The sequence below is a fragment of the Salvelinus fontinalis genome, chromosome 8 (genome assembly GCF_029448725.1).
Source record: "Salvelinus fontinalis isolate EN_2023a chromosome 8, ASM2944872v1, whole genome shotgun sequence".
NCBI classification, from domain to species: Eukaryota; Metazoa; Chordata; class Actinopteri; order Salmoniformes; family Salmonidae; genus Salvelinus; species Salvelinus fontinalis.
This window is the reverse complement of record NC_074672.1, coordinates 11500452-11523097: the sequence shown is the minus strand read 5'-3', so window position 1 is coordinate 11523097 and position 22646 is coordinate 11500452.

Sequence of the window (22646 nt, the reverse complement as noted above, 5' to 3'; positions counted from 1 at the left end):
CTATGATGCCTTATTGATGTCATTTGTTAAATCCACTTCAATCAGTGTAGATCCTCCCTTTAGATTTGTGTGTATTAGGTCGTTGTTTGGGAATTGTTAGATTACTTGTTAGATATTACTGCACTGTCGGAACTAGAAGCACAAGCATTTCGCTACACTCGCATTAACATCTGCTAACCATGTGTATGTGACCAATACAATTTGATTTTATGAAGGGGAGGAGACCGGTTGGAGAATGATTTTGAAGCCCTGAGACAATTGAGACATGGATTGTGTATGTGTGCCATTCATAGGGTGAATGAGCGAGACAAAAGATTTAAGTGCCTTTGAACGGGGTATGGTATGTGCACCAAGCGCACCAGTTTGAGTCAAGAACTGAAAAGCTGCTGGGTTTCTCACGCTCAACAGTTTCCCATGTGTATAAAGAATGGTCCACCACCCAAAAGGACATCCAGACAACTTGACACAACTCTGGGAAGCATTGGAGTCAACATGGGCCAGGATCCCTGTGAAACACTTTCGGCACCTTGTAGAGTCCATGTCCCGACGAACTGAGGCTGTTCTGAGGGCAAAGGGTGTGGGGGTGCGCAACTCAACATTAGGAAGATGTTCTTCATGTTTTGTACACTCAGTGTAAATTCCCCGTGCATCCTTTCAAAAATCTAACAGTATCATTCATGATTTTTAAAGGTAGAAATAAAAAAAAACAGTTGCAAACAAATCAAAGAGAGCAAGAGCTCTTCCAAGAAGGAAGACATCAAATATTAGTGCCGTCCCATCTTCAAAGCTCTGAGGTACCCAGGCTGCTGCTCTGTGTCTCCTCTTGCTTTATTACCCAGCACAAGTTGTTAATTACCCTGATTCCTATTTCCTGTCCCCACTCCCCCCCCCCCTTCCCCACTGTACCGACTCCCTCCCTCCCTCCCAGATGAGGTGCTTTGAAGTGTAAAGTACTCTCTCCTCACTTTGAACTGTGAAAACAATGCTCATGTGGTGCTCTGCTTACGGCTTACCTTCCCTTCCCCATGTTAGCTAATTTAAATAGACCTGGATACATACAGCAAGCAGGCTTCCTTCTACACTATTTCATGGGACAACAAGAGAGTGTTTTCCAGAGAGCGAGCGGTCCCAGTGTTCAGTAAACAGCTGTTGTGATAGCAGGCAATCAGGCCTCACGACTGTAAACATTCAGGGATGTGCTGGATTTTTATTTGATTTATTTTACCTTAATGTAACTAGGCAAGTCAGTTAAGATCATATTCTCATTTTCAATGACGGCCTAGGAACAGTGGGCTAACTGCCTTGCTCAGGGGCAAAACGACAGATTATTATTTTATATATATATATTTTTACCTTATCAGCTTGGGGATTTGATTTTGCAACCTTTACGGTTACAAGTCCAACGCTCTAACCACTAGGCTACCTGCCGCCCCATAGGGTCAGATAGGCAGCTGGCCAGCAACTTCAACACTGAGAATGTCTTGGCTGGCCTATTGAATATAATATTTTCTTAAAGCTATTTCAAGATCAAGACTTTGAACTGAAATTATAATTGATGACAACCACATTTATGAGATATATTAGACACAAACTACCTGAGGCATATAGAATTTTGCTGAGGGTCATTGCTATATTGTAATGTTAAATGACATTTTATTTGTCACATGCGCCGAATACAAAGTTACCGTGAAATGCTTACTTACAAGAATTTAACCAACAATGCAGATCAAGAAATAGAGTTAAGAAAATATTCACTAAATAAACTAGTAAAACATTTAAAAAATGTAATAGAAAGTACAGGTTAGTTGAAGTAATGTACTTTACATGTAGGTAGGGGTAAAGTGACTATGCGTAGATAATAACCAGCGAGTAGCAGCAGTGTAAAAACAAAAGCGGGGGGGGGTCAATGTAAATAATCCGGATGGCCATTTCAATTTCAATCTGTTGCGTTGATAAGGAAACAAAAATATACATTTTCACCCATTACAGATGACAAAACACTAGCCATGCTGTTTTGCCACCGATCAATTCCCTCTTTAAAGCACCCAAAACAATGCAAGAAGAATATTCTAGTAGCTAGTCAAGCTGTTTTTTTTCTTCCATTTCATCATCTTGCCTGGGGGGCAGTTTAAAAGCCCTCAGATCACTAAAATGTCCCAGCTGTCATGACCATCTGCACCCTAAAAGGCCATACAGCCACATAACAGAGGACAGAGGAGAGGAACTGCCTTTGTACTGGTGGCCCATGGGTACATCCCAAATGGCAGCCTATTCCCTACATAGTGCAACACTTTTGACCAGATCATGGGCCCTGGTCAAAAGTAGTGCACTACATAGGAATAGGGTTCCATTTTGGAACGCAACCTGTGTCAGAAGCTCCTGTTTTACAGCACCAAGCTGACTAAATGACCCTCATGTGACAAACAGTGGGCTAATGGAAGAGACAGGAGACAGACAGAAGGTTTAAAGCCTGCAGCTTGGCTGCACTGCTTTACTTTAGAAGCATTCAGAAGGAGAAAAAGGGGACAATATGGTGTGTAATTACCATGACAGTACTGTATTATTGGAATGAAGACTAACTTCAACAGCTGAAGTTTACAGTAGGCAATATTATGACCATTTTAAAGTTCAATCGGGACATTTTTTCCTGACTCAAATGGTGTGTTGGGGAGGAGAGTCGGGGGGATTTCACTATATATTGCAGGGGAATTAAACTTGTCACTCTGAAAACAACAACTTCCCAAAAGAGTGCTTAATAAATGATGATCTTTATTATGATCTTTAGAAGTGATTTCTATGTAAATACTGTGAAATATAGGTCTCCAAATACTAAACAAACAGTATTGAAATGGTATAGACAGAGTAAATTACATAATCCAGATGTAGAAATGAGAGAATAAAAAAATAAAAAATAAATAAATATATATATATATATATATATCAGGGAATCCAGAATTCCCACACCTGTGCAACTAGGCCCTACACCTGTCTATTAGCATGTATGCAAGCTCCAGCCTTCAGTCACCTGGGCAGATGCAGACAGACAGCACACATCTCCACTTGTCAAAGAAAACTTTTATCAATACCAGGAGCACTTGAAGTTTGTTTGCATTTTGTTTTCCGGCACTCTTAACAACTTCAGAAGTCAGATCACAGGAGTGTGTGATCAAAGCGCCTTGCGGTTAGTTCTGGAAACACAGGAGTGCTACGCACGGCTTTGATACTCCACATCAATATTTCAATTCAACAATCGCTTGACATGCACCCGTACTCCCAGAGACGAAAGACGAAAGGAAGGAGTAGAGAGAGAGAGAGAGATCTAGGGAAGGTAGAAGGGGAGCTGTATGGAGGAACTAAGAGAGCTGGATTGATGGAATTGTTAACATGTCTTTTCCTTTCATAGCAATGTTGCACAAAGGCAACTGATCTTCTTTATAGCCGTTACCTTTGTGATTTTTGTTTCACATTTTTTCTTCACGCTGTGTGATAGGCTAGAAAACACAATAATGCCTTTTCAACAACATAGAACTATCGTAGGCACTTCTGTTTGTAGCAAACCGTGGTACGAAAAGTTCAGCAGAATTTGTTTTACAGGTTTTTATCAAAGGGGCATAAATTCTCAGAAAAAAGGGTATGGTTAGGGTACAGTATTGTTCCCTGGGGTACAAAAAGATGTAAATACACATCATGTACCTTCAGAGGTACACATGTAATCTCACATGGTACTGTTCGGTACCTTTTAGGGTACATGCACGGATAATCTAGTGTAAATGGTACATTTTTGTACCCAATATTTTGAATATAAAAAGGTACGATCATCACATCACACACTCTCAAAAACCACGGCCATCATTTTCATATTTCCCAGCATTCTCTATTGCAGGTTAAAAAAAATTACTGTTTTTTTTAATAAACTAATCCAATCTGTTAGTAGTTGGACTTATTGCAACCATTACTGTGATCGTTGTTGTAGGTTCATGCTCTACAACATCCGCAGAGTACGACCCTGCCTCACACAGGAAGCGGCGCAGGTCCTAATCCAGGCACTTGTCATCTCCCGTCTGGATTACTGCAACTCGCTGTTGGCTGGGCTCCCTGCCTGTGCCATTAAACCCCTACAACTCATCCAGAACGCCGCAGCCCGTCTGCTGTTCAACCTTCCCAAGTTCTCTCACGTCACCCCGCTCCTCCGCTCTCTCCACTGGCTTCCAGTTGAAGCTCGCATCCGCTACAAGACCATGGTGCTTGCCTACGGAGCTGTGAGGGGAACGGCACCTCAGTACCTTCAGGCTCTGATCAGGCCCTACACCCAAACAAGGGCACTGCGTTCATCCACCTCTGGCCGGCTCGCCTCCCTACCACTGAGGAAGTACAGTTCCCGCTCAGCCCAGTCAAAACTGTTCGCTGCTCTGGCACCCCAATGGTGGAACAAACTCCCTCACGACGCCAGGACAGCGGAGTCAATCACCACCTTCCGGAGACACCTGAAACCCCACCTCTTCAAGGAATACCTAGGATAGGATAAAGCAATCCTTCTGCCCCCCCCCCCCCCCCCCTTAAAAGATTTAGATGCACTATTGTAAAGTGGCTGTTCCACTGGATGTCATAAGGTGAATGCACCAATTTGTAAGTCGCTCTGGATAAGAGCGTCTGCTAAATGACTTAAATGTAAATGTAAATGTTGTTGTCACGTTCTGACCTTAGTTCCTTTTTTATGTCTTTGTGTAAGTTTGGTCAGGGCGTGAGTTGGGGTGGGTAGTCTATGTTCTTTTTTCTATGTTATTGTATTTCTGTGTTTGGCCTGGTATGGTTCTCAATCAGAGGCAGCTGTCGATCATTGTCTCTGATTGAGAATCATACTTAGGTAGCCTGTTTTCTCCATTTTGGTTGTAGGTGTTTATTTTCCGTTTCAGTGTTTGTACCATACGGGACTGTTTCGGTTTTCAGTTATTCTCTTGTTCTGTTTTTTTTTGTATTTTGTATTCATTCTCGATTAAACGATATTATGGATACGTACCATGCTGCATTTTGGTCCTCCTCTCTTTCACCAGATGAGAATCGTTACAGTTGTTCCCGTTTAGATGGTTTAGTTAGTCTTTATCCCTACCTTGTCAGTCATTCTAATGCAGGTTGCAGGTGATTAAAGGTCCCACACAGTCATCTTATTTCCCAAGTAAATATAATATAATTATCACCCATAATATTTTTACACTATTAAAATGCTCTGAATTGAAGAAATGTTACATTTTCCCTCATCTCCAACTATCCCGAGTGGTGCAGCGGTCTAAGGCACAGCATCTCAGTGCTAGAGGCATCACTACAGACCCTGGTTTGATTCCAGGCTGTATCACAACCTGCTGTGATTGGGAGTCCCATAGGGCGGCGCACTATTTGCCCAGCGTCGTCTGGGATAGGGTTTGTCTAGAGTAGGCTGTCAATGTAAATACGAATTTATTGTTAACTGGCTTGCCTAGTTAAATAAAATATCAGGAAGACTGAAAGAACACGCTGAGTGGGTGGGGACCTTATATTCATGAGCTTCCCTTGACTGACAGCTCTTTGAAACTCTTTGAAACACCCTCTTTGAAACACCCGTGTGGTCTTTGCCAGGTAACAATGGGCCACATGTCATTGATGACCAGGTAAACAATAGATGTGGTAAAGGAGTCAATGGACCACAGATGTTTTATTGACCAGATTGGCGCACATTCAACAGAAATCTAACAAAGTGTATTTTAATCAAATCTGTCATGATCTATGTAGTGTAACAGGCCCACAATGTGGTTACTGAAGTTAGATTTGGGTATACCTGGCTGTTTTCGCTGCATAACATATAGAAGTTATCCCTTTTAAGGTTTATAAGAAGTGACTGCTAAATGCTAATGCCCGTTCCTATTACTGGTTAGCATAGGTAGCATACAACAATCACTGGTAGTAGTCAGTCTTTTTAAACTGCAATGCAGTTGATTGGTGATGATGACATGAACATGTATTGGGGTTGACATCCATATAGTATTATACCCGGATTTTTACCTCAACACAGTGTGGAATACATAAACAATAACCTCAATGTAGGATAATTTTGCTGGTGGGCAATGAGGAGACTCGGGATCTTTCCCCCACGCGTTTCCATGGCAATTCCATTGTTTTGGTCGAGTTCGATTAACCTCTTTACTGCTTCTATGGGCCACATGTCATTCCAACCCTAGATAGTATGCCTCAACCCATGTTATCTGCAAAATGCTCTCATGGTCAACAGATCTGATCATGGACTGTTGGATATCAGCAGCAATAAAGAATTGCATTTCAATTGTTTTGTAACTAATTACACAATACAGTTCACTGATACACTTCTTCACAAGAATTTGTATTTTTTTTAATTGAACCTTTTTTTAACTAGGCAAGTCAATTAAGAACAAATTCTTATTTACAATGACGGCCTACACTGGCCAATACCAGACGACACTGGGCCAATTGTGCACCGCCCTATGGGACTGCCAATCACAGCCAGTTGTGATACAGCCTGGATTCGAACCAGGGTGTCTGTAGTGACACCTCTGTCACTGAGATTCAGTGCCTTAGACCGCCATACCACTCGGGAGCCCAGTAATGTCACACATTAGAAGAAGTAAGGGAATGTTCACGAAAACAACATACAATAAGTGTCCTGGACAATTTATTGGTGCCTCTGTATTAAATCAAATCAATTTTATTTGTCACATGTGCTGAATACAACAGGTGTAGACCTTACAGTGAAATACTTACTTACAAGCCCTTAACCATCAATGCAGTTTTAAGAAAATAAGAGTTGTGAAAATATTTACTAAATAAACTAAATAAAAAGTAACAAAATAAAATAACAATAATGAGGCTATATAAAGGAGGTACCGGTACTGAGTCAATGTGTGCGGTTACAGGTTAGTTGAAGTAATTTGTACATGTAGTTAGGGGTAAAGTGACTATGCATAGATAATAAACAGCAAGTAGCAGCAGTGTAAAAACAATGGGGTGGCGGGGGGTGTGGGTGTCAATGCAAATAGTCTGGGTGGACATTTAACTCATTATTCAGCAGTCTTATGGTTTCAAGGTAGAAGCTGTTAAGGAGCCTTTTAGACCTATACTTGGCGCTCCGGTACCGCTTGCTGTGTGGTAGCAGAGAGAACAGTCAATGACTTGGGTGACTGGAGTCTTTGACCATTTTTTGGGCCTTCCTCTGGCACTGCCTGGCATATAGGTCCCTTTATGGCAGGAAGCTTGGCCACAGTGATGTACTGGGTTGCACGCACTACTCTCTGTAGTGCCTTACGGTCTGATGCCAAGTAGTTGCCATACCAGGCGGTGATGCAACCGGTCAAGATGCTCTCGATGGTGCAGCTGTAGAATTTCTTGAGGATCAGGGGACCCATTTCAAATAATTTCAGTCTCCTGTCGGGGTAAATGCATTGTCGTGTGCTCTTCACAACTTTATTGGTGTGTTTGGACCATGATAGTTTGTTTGTGATGTGGATACCAAGGAACTTGAAACTCTCAACCCGCTCCACAGCATCCTCGTTGATGTGAATGGGGGTGTGTTCGGCCCTCCTTTTCCTGTAGTCCACGATCATCACCTTTGTCTTGCTCACGTTGAGGTAGAGGTTGTTGTCCTGGCACCACACTGCCAGGTCTCTGACCTCCTCCCTTTAGGCTGCCTCATCGTTGTCGATGATCAGGCCTACCATCTTTGTGTCGTCAGCAAACTTAATGATGGTGTTGGAGTCGTGCTTGGCCACCCAGTCATGGGTGAACAGAGAGTACAGGCGGGGACTAAGCACGCACCCCTGAGGGGCACCCATGTTGAGTATCAGGATGGCAGATGTGCCTTACCACCTGGGGGCACCCTGTCAGGCAGTCCAAAATCCAGTTGCAGAGGGAGGTGTTTAGTCCCAGGGTCCTTATCTTAGTGATGAGCTTTGTGGGCACTATGGTGTTGAACGCTGAGCTGTAGTCAATGAACAGCATTCTCACATAGGTGTTCCTTTTGTCCAGGTGTGAAAGAGCAGTGTGTAATGCGATTGAGATTGTGACATCTGTGGATCTGTCGGGCGGTTTGTGAATTGGAGTGGGTCTAGGATTTCCAGGATGATGGTGTTGATGTGATCCATGACCAGCCTTTCAAAGCACTGTGTGGCTACTGACATGAGTTACCTTCGCTTTTTTGGGCACAGGTTCTATGGTGGTCTGCTTGAAACACGTAGGTATTACACACTCGGTCAGGGAGAGGTTGAAAATGTCAGTGAAGACACTTGCCAGTTGGTTCACACATGCTTTGAGTACACGTCCTGGTAAGGTCTTGCTAACATCGGCTATGGAGAGCGTGATCACCCAGTCGTCCGGAACAGATGGTGCTCTCATGTATACTTCAGTGTGGCTTGCCTTGAAGCAAGCAGAAAAGACATTTAGCACATCTGGTAGGCTCGCATCACTGGGCAGCTTACGGCTGGGTTTTCCTTTGTAGTCCATAATAGTTTGCAAGCCCTGCCACATCCGACATGCGTTAGAGCTGATGTAGTAGGATTCAACCTTGTATTGACGCTTTGCCTGTTTGATGGTTTGTCTGAGGGCATAACATGATTTCTTATAAGCGTCCGTATTAGTGTCCCGGTCCTTGAAAGTGGCAGTTCTAGCCTTTAGCTCGGTGTGGATGTTGCCTGTAATCCATGGTTTCTGGTTGGGATATGTACGTACGGTCACTGTGCGACGTCGTCGATGCACTTATTGATGAAGTCGTTGACTGAGGTGGCATACTCCTCAATGCCATTGGATGAATCCCGGAACATATTCCAGTCTGTGCTAGCAAAACAATCCTCTAGCGTAGCATCCAATCTGATCGTTTGCGTATTGAGCGAGTCACTGGTAATTCCTGCTTTAGTTTTTGCTTGTAAGCAGAGGTCAGGAGGATAGAATTATGGTCAGATTTTCCAAATAGATGCAAGGGAGAGCTTTGTACCCATCTCTGTGTGTGGAGTAAAGGTGGTCTAGACTTTTTTCCCCTCTGGTTGCACATGTGACATGCTGGTAGAAACCAGGCAAAAAGGATTTAAGTTTGCCTGCATAAAGACCCCGGCCACTAGGAGTGCCGCTTCCGGATGAGCTCTTTCCTGTTTGCCCATGGCCTTATACAGTTCGTTGAGTGCGGTTTTAGTGCCAGCGTCGGTTTGTGGTGATAAACAGACGGCCACAGAAAATATAGATGAAAACTCTCTTGGTAGATAGTGTGGTCTACAGCATATCACGAGGTACTTTACAAGGCAAACAATACCTCGAGACTACCTTAATATTAGACATCGTGCACCAGCTGTTATTGACAAATAGACGCACCCCCCCCCCACCCCTCATCTTACCGGACGTAGCTGTTCCTTCTTTTCTTCATGCGAATGACGGGGATATGGGCCTTGTCTGGCGCAACATTATATCCTTTCTGACTCATTAAAGAAACATTTTTTGTCCAGTTCGAGGTGAGTAATCGCTGTTCTGATATCCAGAAGCTCTTTTCAGTCATAAGAGATGGTAGACGCAACATTATGTACAAAATAAGTTACAAACTATGCGAAAAAACACACCAAATAGCAAAATTGGTGAGGTCCTCGTAAAACTGCAGCCAACCCCTCCGGCGCCATTCTTTCTATCTATTTATTAGCATAAAAATTACAATATGTTCAGAATTGTATGTATCAATCAGACATTGATTTGATCATTCACAATAGGTCAGCATAGCTGAAATATTGATCAACATGAACACTCATGAGACAAAAAACATGAGAAATAATGGTGAGACACCATTTGATATTTAAAAAAATATACAGTACCAGTCAAAAGTTTGGACACCTACTCATTCAAGGGTTTTTCTTTATTTGTACTATTTTCTACATTGTAGAATAATAGTGAAGACATCAAAACTATGAAATAACACATATGGAATCATGTAGTAACCAAACATGTGTTAAAGAAATCAAAATATATGTTATATTTGAGATTCTTCAAAGTAGCCACCCTTTGCCTTGATGACAGCTTTGCACACTCTTGGTCAACCAGCTTCATGAGGTAGTCACCTGGAATGCATTTCAATTAACAGGTGTGCCTTGTTAAAAGTAAATTTGTGGAATTTCTTTACTTCTTAATGCGTTTGAGCCAATCGCTATGATGAAACTGGCTCTCATGAGGACGGAAGACCCAGAGTTACCGCTGCTGCAGAGGATAAGTTCATTAGAGTTACCAGCCTCAAATATTGCAGCCCAAATAAATGCTTCACAGAGTTCAAGTAACAGACACATCTCAACATCAACTGTTCAGAGAAGACTGTGTGAATCAGGCCTTCATGGTCGAATTGCTGCAAAGAAACCACTACTGAAGGACACCAATAAGAAGAAGAGACTTGCTTGGGCCAAGAAACATGAGAAATGGACATTAGATCGGTGGGAATATGTCCTTTGGTCTGATGAGTCCAAATTTGAGATTTTTGTTTACAACCGCCGTGTCTTTATGAGACATAGAGTAGGTGAACAGATGATCTCTGCATGTGTGGTTCGCACCGTGAAGCATAGAGGAGGAGGTGTGATGGTGTGGGGGTGCTTTGCTGGTGACACTGTCAGTGATTTATTTAGAATCCCAGGCACACTTAACCAGCATGGCTACCACAGCATTCTGGAGCGATACGCCATCCCATTTGGTTTGCGCTTAGTGGGACTATCATTTGTTTTTCAACAGGACAATGACCCAACACCTCCAGGCTGTGTAAGGGCTATTTGACCAAAAAGGAGAGTGGACTGCTGCATCAGATGACCTGGCTTCCACAATCACCCGACCTCAACCCAATTGAGATGGTTTGGGATGAGTTGGACCGCAGAGTGAAGGAAAAGCAGTGCTCAGAATATGTGGGAACTCCTTCAAGACTGTTGGAAAAGCATTCCTCATGAAGCTGGTTGAAAGAATGCCAAGAGTGTGCAAAGCTGTCATCAAGGCAAAGGGTGACTACTTTGAAGAATCTATGATATATTTTGATTTGTTTTACACTTTTTTGGTTACTACATGATTCCATGTGTTATTTTGTAGTTTTTTTTTCATGATTCCATGTATTCTACAATGTATTCTACAAAATAAAGAAAAACCTTTGAATGAGTAGGTGTGTCCAAACTTCTGACTGGTACTGTATATACAATATATTAGAGCCATAAGCCTATATCTTCCATCCGAATGCTTGAAAAAAAAACAATTCAAAGTAACAAAATGTCAAGCGATCATATCACGTAAAAGTGTCACGTTCCTGACCTATTTATGTTAGTTGTTATGTGTGTTAGTTGGTCAGGACGTGAGGTTGGGTGGGAATTCTATGTTTTCTGTTTCTGTGTTGGTTTTGGGTTGCCTGGTATGGCTCTTAATTAGAGGCAGGTGTTTGGCGTTCCTCTAATTAAGAGTCATATTTAGGTAGGCGTTGTCACAGTGTTCGTGGTGGGTGATTGTCTTCCGTGTTTGTGTTATGTCTGCACCATACGGAACTGTATACGGTTTGTTCGGTTTATGTAGTCTGTTTTCCTATTCGTGCGTTCTTCGTGTTTATGTAAGTTCTCATGTTTAGGTCAGTCTACGTCGTTTGTTATTTTGTATCATTTCAAGTGTAGTTCGTGTTCGTTTTACGTCTTGTCATTAAATTCATTATGTATTCAAACTCCACTGCGCCTTGGTTCAATCCCTGCTCCTCTTCGGATGAAGAAGAGGAGGACAGCCGTTACAGAATCACCCACCACTCCAGAGCCAAGCAGCGGAGGCAAGGGAAAGCTCGACAGGGCAACAAGGATTTCTGGACTTGGGAGGAAATATTGGACGGGAGAGGTCCATGGGCACAGCAGGGAGAATATCGCCGTCCCAAAGCTGAGCTGGAGGCACGGAGGAGAGCAGAGGCTACCGGAGAGAGGAACCGGAGCTATGAGGGAACGCGTCTGGCACGGAAGCCAAAAAAGCCCGTAAGTAACACCCAAAAATTTCTTGGGGGAGGCTAAGAGGTAGTGGGCCAAGAGGTAGTGGGCCAAGGGCAGGTAGGAGACCTGCGCCCACTTCCCAGGCTTACCGTGGAGAGCGGGAGTACGGGCAGGCGCCGTGTTACGCAGTAGAGCGCACGGTGTCTCCTGTACGAGTGCATAGCCCAGTGCGGGTTATTCCACCTCCCCGCACTGGTAGGGCTAGATTGGGTATTGAGCCAGGTGTCATGAGGCCGGCTCAACGCGTCTGGTCTCCAGTGCGTCTCCTCGGGCCGGCATACATGGCACCTGCCTTACGCATGGTTTCCCCGGTTCGCCTACATAGGCCGGTGCGGGTTATTCCACCTCCCCGCACTGGTCGGGCAACCGGGAGCATTCAACCAGGTAAGGTTGGGCAGGCTCAATGCTCAAGAGTGCCAGTACGTCTCCACGGTCCGGTATTTCCGGCACCACCTCCCCGCCCCAGCCTAGTACCTACAGTGTCTACACTACGCACTAGGCTACCAGTGCGTATCCTGAGCCCTGTTCCTCCTCCACGCACTCTCCCTGTAGTGCGTGTATCTAGCCCGGTGCCTCCAGTTCCGGCCCCACGCACTAAGCTACCAGTGCGTCTCCAGAGCCCTGTACAAACTGTATCTTCTCCCCCTACTAATCCTGATGTGCTTGTCCTCAGCCCGGCGTCACCAGTGCCGGTACCACGCATCAGTTATAGAGTGGGCTTTGAGAATACAGTGTGCCCTGTCCCTGCTCCCTGCACTAGTAGGAAGGTGCTTATCCTTAGCCCGGTGCCTCCAGTTCCGGCATCACGCACCAGGTCTACAGTGCACCGTATCCGGCCAGAGCCATCCGTCTCCCCAGCGCCATCTGAGCCATCCGTCTCCCCAGCGCCATCTGAGCCATCCGTCTCCCCAGCGCCATCTGAGCCATCCGTCTCCCCAGCGCCGTCTGAGCCATCCGTCTGCCAGGAGCCTGCAAAGCCGCCCGTCTGCCATGAGCCTGCAAAGCCGCCCGTCTGCCATGAGCCTACAGAGCCATCCGCCAGACAGGAGCCGCTAGAGCCGTCAGCCAGACAGGAGCCGCTAGAGCCGTCAGCCAGACAGGATCTGCCAGAGCCGCCAACCAGACAGGATCTGCCAGAGTCGCCAACCAGACAGGATCTGCCAGAGTCGCCAACCAGACAGGATCTGCCAGAGCCGCCAACCAGACAGGATCTGCCAGAGCCGCCAGCGAGCCATGAGCAGCCAGAGCCGTCAGAGAGCCATGAGCAGCCAGAGCCGTCAGAGAGCCATGAGCAGCCAGAGCCGTCAGAGAGCCATGAGCAGCCAGAGCCGTCAGAGCGCCATGAGCAGCCAGAGCCGTCAGAGCGCCATGAGCGTCGAGAGCCGTCAGCCTGCCATGAGCGTCGAGAGCCGTCAGCCTGCCATGAGCGTCGAGAGCCGTCAGCCTGCCATGAGCGTCGAGAGCCGTCAGCCTGCCATGAGCGTCGAGAGCCGTCAGCCTGCCATGAGCGTCGAGAGCCGTCAGCCTGCCATGAGCGTCGAGAGCCGTCAGCCTGCCATGAGCGTCGAGAGCCGTCAGCCAGCCATGAGCGTCGAGAGCCGTCAGCCAGCCATGAGCGTCGAGATTCGTCAGTCAGCCATGAGCTGCCCTTCAGCCTGAAAAGGCTAGATACCCAGAACTGCCCATCAGTCCAGAGCTGTCTCTCTGTCCGGAGCTGCCTTTCAGTCCGGAGTTGCCCCTCTATCCTGATCTCCCTCTCTATCTGGATCTACCTCTATATTCTTATCTATCCCTCTGTCTTGATTTATCTCTCTGTCCCGGTGCTGTCCTTATTAGTGAGGTTATTAAGAGGATTTTGTGGGGGTAAAAAGAGGGTGGACATTCTTAGAGGGAGGAAGCTAGGATGGATTATGGTGGGGTGGGGACCTCGCCCGGAGCCTGAGCCACCACCGTGGTTAGATGCCCACCCAGACCCTCCCCTAGACTTTGTGCTGGTGCGTCCGGAGTTCGCACCTTGTGGGGGGGGTAATGTCACGTTCCTGACCTATTTATGCTAGTTGTTATGTGTGTTAGTTGGTCAGGACGTGAGGTTGGGTGGGCATTCTATGTTTTCTGTTTCTGTGTTGGTTTTGGGTTGCCTGGTATGGCTCTTAATTAGAGGCAGGTGTTTGGCGTTCCTCTAATTAAGAGTCATATTTAGGTAGGCGTTGTCACAGTGTTCGTGGTGGGTGATTGTCTTCCGTGTTTGTGTTATGTCTGCACCATACGGAACTGTATACGGTTTGTTCGGTTTATGTAGTCTGTTTTCCTATTCGTGCGTTCTTCGTGTTTATGTAAGTTCTCATGTTTAGGTCAGTCTACGTCGTTTGTTATGTTGTATCATTTCAAGTGTAGTTCGTGTTCGTTTTACGTCTTGTCATTAAATTCATTATGTATTCAAACTCCACTGCGCCTTGGTTCAATCCCTGCTCCTCTTCGGATGAAGAAGAGGAGGACAGCCGTTACAAAAAGTGAATTACTTAGATTGATGGGGAGTAGGAAAGGAGGGGGACCCATGTTCCCTGCTTCAATCAAGCAGGCTTCAGTCACCCCCAAGATTGAAGCAGGATACCAATCCAGTTATGACATCCTCCTTGCCAGGCCTCACACTGTGCAAACACGGGTCCTGGGATGGACAGCTTGCACAGCTTCCTCACATACGGCGCTGGATCAAGCGTGACCTCGTTGAAGAGAAGATGTAAATGGGAAATGTTTGTAAATGGGTAATTCATTGAATTTCCTTTGATTTATGATGCGTCAATTTGTTGATATAGTGATCTAATCATTCTACAATATGTTTTCTCGTGTTTTTGAAGTACTGTTTTAGAAATGTGCAATATTTGGTCGTGCTCTTTGTTGTGAAATTTTTCAATGTTTGTATTTTGAATTTTTGTGTGCCTGAAATGCTCAATTGATTTGAAATGAATAACTATTACTTACAGAATGTTGGGTCTGTCTTCACAGCATACACGCCTTTCTTTGCCTTGGGAAAGCTGGTTTCGTATCACAGCATTCCTGCTGCGATGGTTGCCTGGGAAGCTGTGCAGACAGAGTAGATGTTGAGATTTCTAAAATGTCAATCAGTACAGCTTGATGATAGTTGAGATACAAAAGGAGATGGAAGATGAAATAATACCGCCCCCCCCATCAGCCAATCAAATCAAATGTTATTGGTCACACACACATGGTTAGCAGATGTTAATGCGAGTGAAATGCTTGTGCTTCTAGTTCCAGCGGTAATATCTAACAAGTAATCTAACAATTCCCCAACAACTACCTAATACACACAACTCTAAAGGGATGGAATAAGAATATGGAAATATAATTTTCCTTCCGACTTCAACTGTATAAATATATGGATGAGCGATGGCCGAGCGGCATAGACAATGTGCAATAGATGGTATAAGGTACTGTATATACATATGAGATGAGTAATGTAAGATATGTTAACATTATTAAAGTGGCATTGTTTAAAGTGACTAGTGATTCATTTACTAAAGTGCCCAGTGATATGAGTCTAGGTAGGCAGCAGCCTCTCTGAGTTAGTGATTTCTGTTTAGCAGTCTGATTGCCTTGAGAAAGAAGCTGTTTTTCAGTCTCTCGGTCTCAGCTTTGATGAACCTGTACTGACCTCGCCTTCTGGATGTTAGCGGGGTGAACAGGCAGTAGCTCGGGTGGTTGTTGTCCTTGATGATCATTTTGGCCTTCCTGTGACATCGGGTGCTGTAGGTGTCAAGGAGGGCAGGTAATTTGCCCCCGGTGATGCGTTGTGCAGACCACACCACCCTCTGGAGGGCCTTGCGGTTGAGGGCGGTGCAGTTGCCATACCAGGCGGTGATACAGCTCGACAGAATGCTCTCGATTGTGCATCTGTAAAAGTTTGTCACGGTTTTAGGTGACAAGCCAAATTTATTCAGCCTTCTGAAGTTGAAGAGGCGCTGTTGCACCTTCTTCACCGCACTGCCTGTGTGGGTGGACCATTTCAGTTTGTCTGTGATGTGTAAGGAACTTAAAACTTTCCACCCCCTATCCACTACTGTCCCTTTGATGTGGATAGGGGGTGCTCCCTCTGCTGTTTCCTGAAGTCCACGATCATCTCCTTTGTTTTTTTGACGTTGAGTGAGAGGTTGTTTTCCTGACACCACAATCCGAGTGCCCTCACCTCCTCCCTGTAGGCTGTCTCGTCGTTGTTGGTAATCCAGCCCACTACTGTTGTTTTGTCTGCAAACTTGATGATTGAGTTAGAGGCGTGCATGTCCACACAGTCATGGGTGAACAGGGAGTACAAGAGGGGGCTGAGCAGGCACCCTTGTGGGGCCCCAGTGTCGAGGATCAGCAAAGTGGAGATGTTGTTTCCTACCTTCACCACCTGGGGGCGGCCTGTAAGAAAGTCCAGGACCCTCAGCTTAATGATGAGCTTGGATGGTACTATGGTGTTGAATGCTGAGCTGTAGTCAATGAACAGCATTCTTCCATAGGTATTCCTCTAGTCCAGATGGGATAGGGCAGTGTGCAGTGTGATGGCGATTGCATCATCTGTGGACCTGTTGGGGCTGTATGCAAACTGAAGTGGGTCTAGGGTGGCAGGTAAGGTGGAGGTGATATGATCCTTGACTAGTCTCTTAAAGCACTTCATGATGACAGAGGTGAGTGCTATGGGGCGGTAGTCATTTCATTCAGTTACCTTTGCCTTCTTGGGTACAGGAACAACGGTGGCCATCTTGAAGCATTTAGGGACAGCAGAATGGGTTAGGGAGCGATTGAATAAGTCCGTAAACACACCAGCCAGCTGGTCTGCGCATGCTCTGAGGACGCAGCTAGGGATGGCGTCTGGGCCAGCAGCCTTGCGAGGGTTAACACGTTTAAAAGTCTTACTAATGTCGGGCACGGAGAAGGAGGAGGGGGCGCAGTCCTTGTTAGTGGGCCGCAACGGTGGCAAAGAAGGTGATTCATTTGTCTGGAAGCGAGACGTCGGTGTCCGTAACGTGGCTGATTTTCTTTTTGTAGTCCGTGATTTCCTGTAGAACCTGCCACATACGTCTCGTGTCTGAGCCGTGGAATTGCGACTCCACTTTGTCCCTATACCGACATTTCGCTTGTTTGATTGCCTTACGGAGGGAATAACTACACTGTTTATGTTCGCCCATATTCTCAGTCCTCTTTCCATGGTTAAATGTGGTGGTTCGCGCTTTCAGTTTTGCGCGAATGCCACCATCCATCCACGATTTCTGGTTAGGGTAGATATTAATAGTCACAGTGGGTCCAACATCTCCAATGCACTTCCTTATAAACTCACTCACCGAGTCAGCGGAACATTTTCCCAGTCCACGTGATCAAAACAATCTTGATGCATGGATTCCGATTGGTCAGACCAGCGTTGAATGGTTCTAATCACAGGTACATCCAGTTTGAGTCTCTGCCTATAAGACGGTAGGAGCAAGATGGAGTCGTGATCAGATTTGCCGAAGGGAGGGCGAGGGAGGGCCTTGTATGCATCGTGGAAGTTAGAGTAGCAGTGATCGAGTGTATTGCCTGCTCAAGTGCTGCAATCATAATGCTGATAAAATTTAAGTAGCCTTGTTCTCAAATTTGTTTTGTGAAAATCCCCAGCTACAATAAATGCATATATGGTGCATATATATACAAAGCTATGACGATAACTGACGAAAATTCTCATGGGAGATAGTATTGCCAGCATTTGATTGAAAGGGATTCTAGATTGGGTGAGCAGAAAGATTTGAGTTCCTGTATATTGTTATGATTACACCATGAGTCGTTAATCATGAATCATACACCCCGCCCTTTTTCTTCCCAGAGAGGTTTTTATCTCTGTCAGGGCAACAAATTAAGCCCGGTGGCTGAACCGACTCCGACAACGTATCCCGAGAGAGCCATGTTTCCGTGAAACTGACAATTTTACAATATCTGATGTCTCTCTGGAAGGCAACCCTTGCTCTAATTTGGTCTACCTTGTTTTCAAGAGACTGGACATTGGCGAGTAGTATACTCGAAGCGGTGGGTGGTGTGCACGCCTATGGAACCAGGACACCGCTCTGTCTGCCTGTAACGTCCTGACCAGAGTTCATATGTGTTTTGCTTGTTTAGTGTTGGTCAGGACGTGAGCTGGATGGGAATTCTATGTTGGGTGTCAAGTTCGTCTGTTTCTGTGTTCAGCCTAATATGGTTCTCAATCAGAGACAGCTGTCAATCGTTGTCCCTGATTGAGAATCATATATAGGTGGCTTGTTTTGTGTTGGGGATTGTGGGTGGTTGTTTCCTGTCTCTGTGTTTTTTGTCTGCACCAGATAGGTCTGTCTCGGTTTTTTCACATTTGTTATTTTGTATGTTGTTTGTAGTGTTCCACTTGTTCTTTAATTAAACATGTTGAACACTAGCCGCACTGCACTTTGGTCCTCTCCTTCACCCCTGGAAGAAAGCCGTTACAGAACCACCCACCAAACTCGGACCAAGCAGCGTGACAACAGGCAACAGCGACAGCAGCAGCGGGAGCTAGCAAGGCAGAGTGGCTGGAAGCCCGAGAGCTCCCCCAAAAATTGTGTGGGGGGGGAGGGGGGCACACCCAGTATGGCTGGGTCAAGTGGGAGATTTGAGCCAGTTCCCCGTGCTTACCAGAAGGAGCAGTGGGCTAAATTGAGGTACGAGTCAGAGAATGTGGAGGAGTTATTGGACAGATTGGAGGAAAGTGAAAGTATGGGAGATTATGAGACATTTGATGAGTTGTTGGTGATTTTGGGGGAGAGCGAAGAGAGAGAGATGTTGGTTTGGCGTAGTATACACGGTACTCGCCCTGAGCTGTGTGATTACCGTGGAGAGCAGGAGTACGGGCAGACACCGTGTTATGCGGAAGAGCGCACGGTGTCTCCTGTACGTGTACTTAGCCCGGTGCGGGTTATTTCACCTCCCCGCACTGGACGGGCTAGATTGGGCATTGAGCCAGGTGTCATGAAGCCGGCTCAACGTATCTGGCCTCCAGTACGTCTCCTCGGGCCGGCATACATGGCACCAGCCTTACGCATGGTGTCCCCGGTTCGCCAACACAGCCCAGTGCGGGTTATTCTACCTCCCCGCACTGGGCGGGCTATGGGGAGCATACAACCAGGTAAGGTTGGGCAGGCTCAGTGCTCAAGAGAGCCAGTACGCCTGCACGGTCCGGTATATCTGGCGCCACCTTCCTGCCCCAGCCCAGTACCATCAGTGCCTACACCACGCACCAGGCTTCCTGTGCGTCTCCAGAGCCCTGTTCCTCCTCCACGAACTAGCCCTATGGTGCGTGTCTTCAGCCCGGTACCACCAGTTCCGGCACCACGCACCAAGCCTCCTGTGCGTCTCCAGAGCCCTGTTCCTCCTCCACGCACTCTCCCTATGGTGCGTGTCTCCAGCCCAGTACCTCCAGTTCCGGCACCACGCATCAAGCCTCCTGTGCGTCTCCAGAGCCCTGTACTCACTGTTCCTTCTTCCCGCACTCGCCCTGAGGTGCGTGCCCTCAGCCCGGTACCACCAGTGCCGGTACCACGCACCAGGCCTATAGTGCTCTTTGAGAATTCAGTGTGCCCTGTTCCTGCTCCCCGCACTAGCCTTGAGGTGCGTGTCTCCAGTCCGGTACCAACAGTTCCGGCACCACGCACCAGGCCTACTGTGCGCCTCAGCAGGTCAGAGTCGGCCGTCTGCCCAACGCCGCCTGCACTGCTCGTCTGCCCAGCACCGTCTGAGCCATCTGCCTGCCCAGCGCCGTCTGAGCCATCTGCCTGCCCAGCGCCGTCTGAGCCATCCGTCTGTCCCGAGCCATTAGAGCTGATACTGATATGGTTCTCAATTAGAGGCAGGTGTTTGACGTTTCCTCTGATTGAGAACCATATTTAAGGTAGGCTGTTCTCACTGTTTGTTTGTGGGGGATTGTCTTCCGTGTCTGTGTATGTCGCACCACACGGGACTGTTTCGTTTTCGTTCGTGTTTGTAGTCTGTTCCTGTTCGTGCGTTCTTCGTGTTATTATTGTAAGTTCGTAAGTTCAGGTCTGTCTACTTCGTTTATTGTTTTGTAGGTTGTTCAAGTGTTCATAGTGTTTCGTCTTGTTAAATAAATTCAGTATGTCATCATACCTCGCTGCGTGTTGGTCCGATCCATGCTCCTCCACGTCTGAAGAGGAGAACGACTTCGACGACCGTTACACATGGTTAATTTAGGAAATGGACAATTTTAGCTAGCTAGCCACTGGAGGACAACACAACGAGATGCAACAACTCAAGTTGTTTCTGTCAATGACATATTGTACTCGATGTGATTTTATTGGAATGAAGCCAAATCCAAACTGGCATCCCTTGACACTTTTTTTTGTGCATCAGGACCTTTTACAGTTGAGCTCACTCAGTTTAGCTCAACACTAATTTGCAATTATTATTATTTTTTTTATCAAGGGATGCCAAATGCTCCCTGGCTTCCCTTGCATTCAATGCTACGGGCAGCAACAATGTCATACTCGTTTTGACCAGACAGCATCAGATAGATGGCCTACACATACAGAGACAGAGGAGCGCAGTTTCGCTCGAAAGAAAATTCTGAAACACAGACGAAAGATAAATTATTTTATGTTTTTCTTTTTTTCTTTGTACATTTTTCGGGGAAGCCTGGCTTCCCTTGGCATCCATGAATACACGACACTGCACTACAGTGACAAGCGTTTGTACCCCTTCAATCTAATTTCTGAGAGTGTAGGACGTCACAACCATCATAGAGATGAATAAAGTCCAAGCTGCCAAATGTAATTTTCATTCCATTTTATCATTTCATCATACAGAAACTGGAGTGATCAATCAAGAACAAGAAATGACGACTTATTTTGTAAGATTCTAAAATTATTTCATCAGGATAAAGAAGTTGTGACACAGTGGCGTCGTTGGTATGATGTGAAGACGGAGGAAACAAGTTGTAACTCATATTTCTTCAGAGATGCTTGTGTGTAGATGGTTGCTTATCATGGCATGCTCTGATGTGCCATACAGACTAGAAAAACCTGATACTGGTATGTTTGTTTATATCTGTGTAATCACCAAATAATTCTAGTACAATTGTAAGTTTGAAACGCTTACCTATAAAGGCTAGGTGGAATTAAAAGTGTATATAAGGGTAAATCCAGTTGAATTTGAACCTTCCATACATATTTCAAATCAAATCAATTTTTATTAGTCACATGCTCCGAATACAACAACCTTACAGTGAAATGCTTACTTACGAGCCCCTAACCTACAATGCAGTTTAAACAAATACAGACAAGAATAAGAAATAAAAGTAAGACGTGATTAAAGAGCAGCAGGAAAATAACAATAGCAAGACTATATACAGGGGGTACCGGTACAGAGTCAACGTGCGGAGGCGCCGGTTAGTTGAGGTAATATGTACATGTAGGTAGAGTTATTAAAGTGACTATGCATAGATAATAACAACAGAGAGTAGCAGCGGTGTAAAAGGGGGGGGGGGCAATGCAAATAGTCTGGGCAGCCATTTGATTAGGTGTTCTGGAGTCTTATGGCTTGGGGGTAGAAGCTGTTTAGAAGCCTCTTGGACCTAGACTTTGCGCTCCGGTACTGCTTGCTGTGCAGTAGCAGAGAGAACAGTCTGGCTAGGGTGGCTGGAGTCTTTGACAATTTTTAGGGCCTTCCTCTGACCACCTGGTATAGAGGTCCTGGATGGCAGGGAGCTGAGCCCCAGTGATATACTGGGCCATTCGCACTAGCCTCTGTAGTGCCTGGAGGTCGGAGGCCGAGCAGTTGCCATACCAGGCAGTGGTTGCACCAATCTCAACGTCAACAGTGAAGAGGCGACTCTGGGATGCTGGCCGTCTAGGCAGAGTTCCTCTGTCCAGTGTCTGTGTTCTTTTGCCCATCTTAATCTTTTCTTTTTACTGGCCAGTCTGAGATATTTATTTTTCTTTGCAACTGCCTAGAAGGCCAGCATCCTGGAGTCGCCTCTTCGCTGTTGACGTTGAGACTAGAGGTCCACCGATTATGATTTTTCAACGCCGATACCGATTATTGGAGGACCAAAAAAAGCCGATATCGATTAATGGGCCGATTTTTATAAATGTATTTATTTGTAATAATGACAATTACAACAATACTGAATGAACACTTTTAAATATAATACATCAATAAAATCAATTTAGCCTCAAATAAATAATGAAACATGTTCAATTTGGTTTAAATAATGCAAAAACAAATTGTTGGAGAAGAAAATAAAAGTGCAATATGTGCCATGTAAAAAAGCTAACGTTTAAGTTCCTTGCTCAGAACATGAGAACATATGAAAGCTGGTGGTTCATTTTAACATGAGTCTTCAATATTCCCAGCTAAGAAGTTTTAGGTTGTAGTTATTATAGGAATTATAGAACTATTTCTCTCTATACCATTTGTATTTCATATACCTTTGACTATTGGATGTTCTTATAGGCACTTTAGTATTGCCAGTGTAACAGTATATCTTCCGTCCCTCTCCTCGCCCCTACCTGGGCTCGAACCAGGAACACATCGACAACAGCCACCCTCGAAGCATCGTTACCCATCGCTCCACAAAAGCCGCGGCCC